This window comes from Fukomys damarensis, unplaced genomic scaffold, assembly GCF_012274545.1.
Source record: "Fukomys damarensis isolate Sample0158 unplaced genomic scaffold, DMR_v1.0_HiC HiC_scaffold_4, whole genome shotgun sequence".
NCBI lineage: Eukaryota > Metazoa > Chordata > Mammalia > Rodentia > Bathyergidae > Fukomys > Fukomys damarensis.
The window spans coordinates 15,139,911-15,147,825 of NW_022900916.1; the positions used below are offsets into that span (position 1 = coordinate 15,139,911).

General features: G+C 39.5%; 1 protein-coding gene across 7 annotated transcripts in view; it reads right to left on the reverse strand.

Annotated features, from left to right (window-relative positions):
• Immp2l (inner mitochondrial membrane peptidase subunit 2) overlaps positions 1–7,656 on the reverse strand; it is a 980,466-nt gene extending 972,810 nt beyond the window's left edge. For 2 of the 7 annotated variants that reach the window (XM_033756947.1, XM_033756948.1), the window contains exon 1: positions 7,481–7,639. The gene's annotated coding sequence lies outside the window, so the exon portion shown is untranslated. Of the gene's footprint in view, positions 1–7,480 lie in introns of all 7 variants that reach the window. The other 5 variants (XM_033756935.1, XM_010643388.3, XM_010643389.3 and 2 more) reach the window with 5 other exon arrangements.
• Positions 7,657–7,915: the final 259 nt, after the last annotated feature.

The following is a 7,915-nucleotide window of genomic DNA, read 5'->3' on the forward strand; positions in this document are numbered from 1 at the left end:
GGAGTGCAGACTGGTGCAACCACTATGGAAATCAATATGGAGATACCTCAAAGAGCTTGGACTGGAGGTTCCATTTGACCCAGCCATCCCTCTGCTGGGTATCTTTCCAAGAGAACTAAAAGAATCATATCACAGAGAAGTATGTGCACCCATGTTTATAGCAGCACAGTTTGTAATAGCTAAATCTTGGAAACAGCCCATTTGCCCATCTGTTGGAAACTGGATAAAGAAGATGTGGTTTTTCTATAAAATGGAATATTACTCAGCCATAAAGAACGAGAAAATAGATTCATTCATAGGAAAATGGATACATATTGAAGATATACTCCTAAGTGAAATAAATAAGTCACACATGTGTAAATACCGAAGTTTCCCTGGTATGAATAATCTGCAACAATGCATAAGATTCTAATAAGATTACTGACATTGAGAAATGGGAAGAAAGGAGTTAAAGGTGTAGGGAAGGTGGGATGGGTAGGGGAAGGGTAAAAAGGGAAAAGAAAAAAATGTGAGAAAATGAAAAGATGAAAATAAAGTGTGTAGATGGGGAGGGGAGGAGTGGGTGAAGGGAGGGCAGAGGTAAGGGGAAAAAATGAGAATCAAGACTTGTCATGTAGAGGTACAAGATCCCAACAATGAGTAACTGTACTTGAATGTAACTGTACTGTATCCCTACAATGTACCAATAAACTCAATTAAAGCTGAAAAAAAAAATATCAGTCTGCAGAAGTGGTCATTCTTTCTCATTCTTGGGTAATTTTAGAAGCTAAATGTTAGAACTCCCTGGATAACTTTTAGATTTTGCAATTGGAATCTATACAAAGTGATGATTTCATTTCCTTTGGTTATATACCCAGAAGAGGGACTGCTGGGTCACGTGATAATCCTATTTTTAATTTCTTTAGGAACTCTACACTCTTTCCATAATGGCTATACCCATCTCCTTTACCACCAGTGGTGCTTTAGGGTTCCCTTCTCTCCAACATAACACTGATTGTCTCCTGCATATTTGATAGTATCTATCCTAAAGAATGTGAAGTTATGGAAACAACATAAGTATCCACAGACCCAGGAATGGATAAAGAAACTGTGGCATAAATATACAATAAGATATTATTCAGTCTTTTAAAAAGCGATCAACAGAGATCCTGCCACTTGCCACAACAAAGAAGAACCTGGAATAGATTATGCTAATAGACTAAACACAAAAAGAAATGCTGGTTTATACATGGAATGACCACACTTATATGTGGAATCTTAAAAAACAGAATAAAGTAGTGGTAATGGAGAGAGGAAGAAATGGTGAGATATAAACCAAAGAATACAAACTAGCAAATATGTAAGATCAATCAGTCTAGAGATCCAATATACAACATGAGTACTATAATTAATACTGTAGTAGGGATTTTTGCTAAATGAGTACTTTAGGTGGGGACTGGAATTGCATGAAACGATGAATGTCAATATTTTTCACCATAGCAACCACTTCATTATCTATGTGTATGCTGTAACATAACGTTAAATACTTTACATGTATACAATAAAAGTTACTGACCAAATATCCTGAGAGACCCAAGCATGTCCACTGCCTGTCCTACCTATTCTCCTATCACCCCTTTAACCATGACAGTTTCTGCCCCCCACCATTCCCAGAAGCCATAGACTCCTAACAGATACTTTATATTCTTCATCCTATTGGATTTACAGCATTATTTAACTGGATTCTACTTCTTAAACTTCTCTGGGCTGTAGGCCTGAAAAGCTCACTTTACTTTTTCTCTTGGGCTCTCTGGCTAATTCTCTTTAGCATCTTTGCAGCTTTCCCTTTCTTGTCTGTCTTTTACATTTAAATATTTCTCTAAACTTACTTTTAGCCCTTTTCTCTTCTTTTCCTATGTAGCTCCTCTAACACTTTTATCCTTACCCATCCCTTCAACTACTCAGAAAACTATCGCCAGCCTCTGCAATCTCTTGCAATGTTCCATGATGCATATCAAGATGTCTTCTAGACACCTCCAACTAACCAGTGACACGCCACAAGCATGGTAAACACATGTCCAAAGCTCAGCTCATCTTCTCCCTCGTACTCATTTCCTCTTTTCTTTCCCTTGTCACTATCCAGAAACCTAAAAAGTATTCCAGCATGCTCATTCTTCCCACAAGCTTTACTTTCAGACAGTCACAAATCAGTTCTCCCTCGTACTAAATATTTTCCTGACATTCTGACTTCTCTCTCACTACATCCTTGTCTGACCTCTTAATCTCTTTTCCATACTAACACACCGTTCTCAATGGCCTCCTTCACAGCCGTGCTCTCTCACTATTTTTCAGCGATTCACTAGTACACATAGGATAGGAAGTGCACCTTGAAATGACTATCTAGTGCTCGCTTCGGCAGCACATATACTAAAATTAAATTGACTATCTAGCTTCATTTGCTTTCACTCTTGACCTAGCCCCTCACATGCTAACATGACTGACCTACATACAGAACATGCTATGTTCTCACAGAACCACACAACCGCTCATGCTCTTAGCTCCCCTTGGAAATGCTTTCGGCTATTTTTCTAGCTGCCCACTCTTACTCAGCTTTCAAGTCTCAGCCCAAACACAACTACCACTAAAATCCTTCCCTGGCATTTCCATTGAGGATCAAGAGCTTTTGCTAAGTTTCCATTGCACTTAAACCTACCTCCAGTACAGCAAATAACAGACTATATTTAAACTGTATATAGACATCCATCATCCTACTAAACTTTAAGCTCCTTGGTTAAGCAGTGACTTTTCATCTTTATAACCTCAGCACTACTCCAATGCATAAAACATAATTTTTTAAAGTGGGGGTGAGTTCATGACTGAACTGTAAACCAACAAAAGGGCAAGAAAAACAATTGAACATATAAGGAAAAAACAATCTTAAGAAACAACAGTGGATCCTCGAGTTACAACCAGCCTGACTTACAAACAACCTGAGTTACGAGTAGAATTTTAGTTTTAACTTATGGCCACAGTCTTGAGTTATGACCCAAATGCCGGCCACTTGTGCTTCCAGATGCTCTCAGATACAGATTTAGCCCTTAAAGAGTTCTGGAAAGAACATTATAACATTCTTTCCTATATGGGGTTAACTGAGAAATCCTGGGCCAATGTCTCTCTAAAGATACTGAGATCTGTCTGGAAGTATGGCCTAAAATGGTACAGGAGGCTTTGAAGGCAATTGACCAGCCTGAGTTAAAACCAGCCCTCAGGAACGAATTGAGTTTGTAAGCCAAGGACCCACTGAACATTTATTGTTATGCCTTACTCATAAAAATGTAGAATGTATAGTTATTCAGGTATTATGAAAATATCAAAGAAAAAAGTTGTATTAAACTAAGCAGAAAATGAGATAAGAGTTCTCAGTTGGACAGCGCAAAAGACCAACAGACAGAGAAAAAGAAGGTTCTAAAGATGGTTCTTTCTGTGAGTCAAGCAGTTCACTGAGCTAAGTCCATGGGCTGAGCAAAAGTCCAAGGACTTCTCAGCTCACCAGTACGTCCCTCTGCCATTACTCTGCACGTCCCTTTCCCAGGCCCCACTACCAAATCCCAGATACCCTGAGCAACTCCTCTCCATTGGAGCCATAGCCCTGGTTAGTGGGTTAGTCAGGATGACAAATGGGAGGGTATTTTCCTGTAACCAGGAAGGACCTAGAAGGAAAAAACAAATAGCTATGTGTTAAGGATCTATTTTATGGCAGACATTTTGCTACTTTACAATCAGTCTCACAGTAACTACAATAATCTTATTTTATAGTTGGGAAATTTGTGGCCAGTCACAGCAGCTAAACGGTGACAGAGCCCATCCCAAACTGACAGCATCCAGGGCCTTTCTATGCACCATCACTACCTCGAAATAGAGGGGGATGTGATCTAGCCATTCTAGGTTGGACCCAAGAATACAATTTTCTTCAAAAATTATTATTATATAGATTAGTTAATCATTACCACTAGTAACGTAACGGGTACACAATGAGTTTTTAAAAACCTTGGTGTCCTGACCTGGAACTCTAAATGCTTATTAAATGCTTTATTACTTTAAGTTGACTTAAAATTACAAATAATAATGGACTTTAAAATGTATAGTATGAGGGTTTTTATTGAGGCTTTTAAGAATATTTTTACTTCTAAAAAACCTCAATGTAAAAATCACCAAGGATAGAAACTATTTTGTCTTGCTAACTTATGAGAACAATGACAGTAGAAGACACATGTGGGAAATGTGCTTATCTGACCAGGTGCTCATTTTCAGTGTGCTGTCATTTGAATAAAACATCACCCTAAGCCCTATAGACCAGAGCTTTAATAGAAATGCCTTGGACTATAGCAGTACAGCTGATATGCCTATAATCTACTGACAGAATGTACTCCTTAGGAGAGTGAAACCAGATGTCTGGTGTGAAATCAGATGTCTGTGGACTTGTCTTTCTCAGCTTCCAGAGCAGTTTTAGACACACTAAATACACAGCTTAGCTGTATATTAAACCCGCAACTAGGCAAAATCATGACAGTTTGGACATGAAGCCTCAGCATTTTTATTGTAATTCTTATAAACCAAAGACATTACTGAAATAGAACTCCCAACTTTAAGCACTGAGCTAAATGCAGTATTATGTCTTTCTCACTTTGGTAACAGTGTCAGAGCTTTTTAAACATATTACAGAAACCTTTTCCCTTCATTTTTCAAGCTGACATTCTTTAAGCGGGAATGCAGAATGATCTGATAGGGGGAAAGGAGCTACATCTGGTGTCAGTCCTTGCCTCAGAAATTCCAGGATCAGATACAGCACGTGATCTACTGTGAAAATACATATGCCCAGGAGGCTTAGCATCTTTTCTGATACCAAAAGGAGGATCATAGGAAAGTAATGGGCAATCAGATAAAGAAACATGGAGGGGAATTAACTAGCTACATGCCAGGAACCGTTTTTTTACAAACTATTATATATATTCACTGTTCTGTCTGACAGATGATAAATGAAGGACCAGATTTTTGGGTTTTTTTTGGTTTTTTGAGACAGGGTCTCACTATGTAGTTCAGACTGTTCTAGAACTCACTGTGCAGCCCATGCTGGTCTTGAACTCACAGCAATCTTCCGGCCTCAGCCTCCCAAGTACTGGGATTATAGGCGTGTGCCACCATGCCCGGTTAGGACCAGATAAATTTTAAGTAGACCAAAGCAGCATACCAAATAAAATAAGAGCCAGGATTCAAATAGTATCTGAAAGACTATAGGGGCTGAGGGTGCAGTTCAAAAGTAAAACCCTTCCTTGCCTAGCATGTATAAGGCTGTACTTGGTCTCCAGTACAAGAAAAAAATAAATTGAAGACTATAAAAGGCAATTTTTTTTTTTGAGACAGTGTCTCACTATGTAGTTCAGACTACCCTGGAACTCACTATGTAGCCCAGGCTGGTCTTGACCTTGCAGTGATGCTGCTGCCAGCCTTGAAGTGCTGGGATTACAGGTGAGTACTGGGATTACAGGCGTGCACCACCATGCCCAGCTGTGGAAATATACTTCTATGCCAGGATTTGAGGTAGAGTAAGTAGTGGTAAATAGCTAAAATACTGGAGGAAAAAGAAGAAATTTACAATTTTACAAAAAAACTGAAATGTGTATCTTATGTTTTATAGATATATAACATATATTCTCTTTATAGACATACATATATGAACCAGACATATTAATAGATAACGAAACTGTATATATGGTCAATATATGCTAAGCTGTACATATGGGTAACATTTATATATGTAATATAAATTGTGTATTTAGTGTATATACATAGGAAATAAAAAACTGAAGTAAACACCACATTGGTAATAATAATCATCTCAAAGTGAAAACTCAATTCTTTTAATATCCCTGCAATACTTACTTCTAAAGTTTGTTTTGACCTTTACTCAGAAAAAGACAAAAGGATTTTTCTCAGTTGGATAAAGAAACAAAGCTAAATGCACAGAAATTCATGAAAGTTAATAGTCTCCTTCAGTATTTATTTTCCTAAGTGTACCATCCTCTCAGGGTTTTATAATATTAGGGCTTCTTATGGAAGTTCAAAAACTTCTCCTCATATAATTATTATCCTTGTATAATATATTTATTACCCTGGAAAATGACTATAACACTATTCATTGTAAGACACAAATTGCCATGGTCAGTCATGCTTGAAAGTTTATTACTGGCAGTATTAGAAAGGCAGAATAATGATACTGTTCTTCTGCAACACTCTACAGACTCCAAACCTTTAGGACCAGCCGTATAGGGATATTCTTGTCCATTTACACCTAATTATGCAGGAAATCCACAGAAAACTGGTGAGAAGCCTTTCCCAAAATGGCTGTCTTCACAGTCTCATTTTTTTCACCATTTTCCTTTTACAAATGTGTTCACCACATGGCAGAAAAGAGAATAAATATCTTCTCAATCAATATATGAACCTATCACCAGTAAACAACTATTTCCTGATTTCCCATAAATTATGTGGTCACTTGTAGTGCACAAGTTAAGGCAGGTTCACAAGCAGCCAATGACAAGATGGTCAAAGAGGGCAGTTTTGGTTTTCAGGTGTCAGGAATGTGGTTTACTATATTCTTGCTCGTAGTTGACCTCAATTTTAATTTAGAATGTTTATTTAAATGTGACACATACAAAGGGAGACCCAAACTTGAGAGGAGCTGTGTTTCATTTCACCATATAGAGAATACGGAAGCAGTGCATTGGAGAAGTGATGGCAAAGGCCCAGAGAAAAACCAATTGAAGCGATCACACTGAAAATCCCAGGAAACTTCCCACAACTTCAATGTGCTGTTTAGCAACTTTTCACAAGTGAACAGAATGCCTGTGAGAGGCCAGCAAAGTGAAAGGCGAGAGAAAAATGCCCAGCCTGGTAATTTCTCTCATCCAAATTCCTTTTTCTGGAATCCTGAAAGAAGATCCCAAAAGAACTTCAACACCTGTTAATACTGTTGCGGTATTAACATTTTGCTTTTGGGTCCTAAAGGATTTTTTTTTTCTAAAGGATTATTTTTTTTTAGTAGTCCTTTTTTTAAAATGTGAAGGTTCCCTGGAGGAACTCCTGTTAATTATCAAGCAGGACCCTGACTCCTTAACACCTACTGTCTCAGGGATTAATCAAAAGACAGGGACAGGCAACTGCAGGACTACGGATCTCAGTTCAAGAGGTGAAAGGAAACCAGTTTCCTGTAGGTCAAGGGACTAAAACGGATATATGCTCAAACTGTCAAACTTCAGCCAACCCCACAGAACGTGAATCTGTAGAGTCTTGGGACCTGTGACCTTTGAATGTGGGCCTCCCCAATCCTGATGAAAAGCAAGAGTTTGGACCAAGTTCCCCATGGGTAGCTGCATGCAGGCTTTCAAGCCCTCTCTGAGGAGAAAGTCCTAGCTCCTTCCACCCCTGAGCCACCCTTACTTACCCTTTCTCCCGCTCTTCCTCGGTGAGAAGGGGTAAGTGGTTATTTTGTGCCCTCGCCCAATTTGGCCAAAACCCTAAAAGTGAGAAAAAAAAATGACAGAGGCAGACAGGTCCTTTCAAATCCGCCCACCCGCCCCGCCTTCCGGGAAGGGGCCCACAGCGCCCCTCACGCCCGGGCGCGGGCCCCTCTGTGGGGACTGATCCCCGGCACTAAAAACGTTTATAGGAATGGAGAGGGGTGTGCACAGGGCGGAGATTCAGCTCCACGGGACCCTCGCCTGCCTCGCGAACGCAAGGTCCGGAGTAGTCCGGAGTACGTGGCCCCGGTAACACCGCCCCCCCAGGGGGAAAAAAAGCACCAATTAAATGAAGGAAAGACTTACTTCTTTTTTGTTTAGTTTGAACGACTTGGCAGCCTACCTGCCTGCCTGAGCAA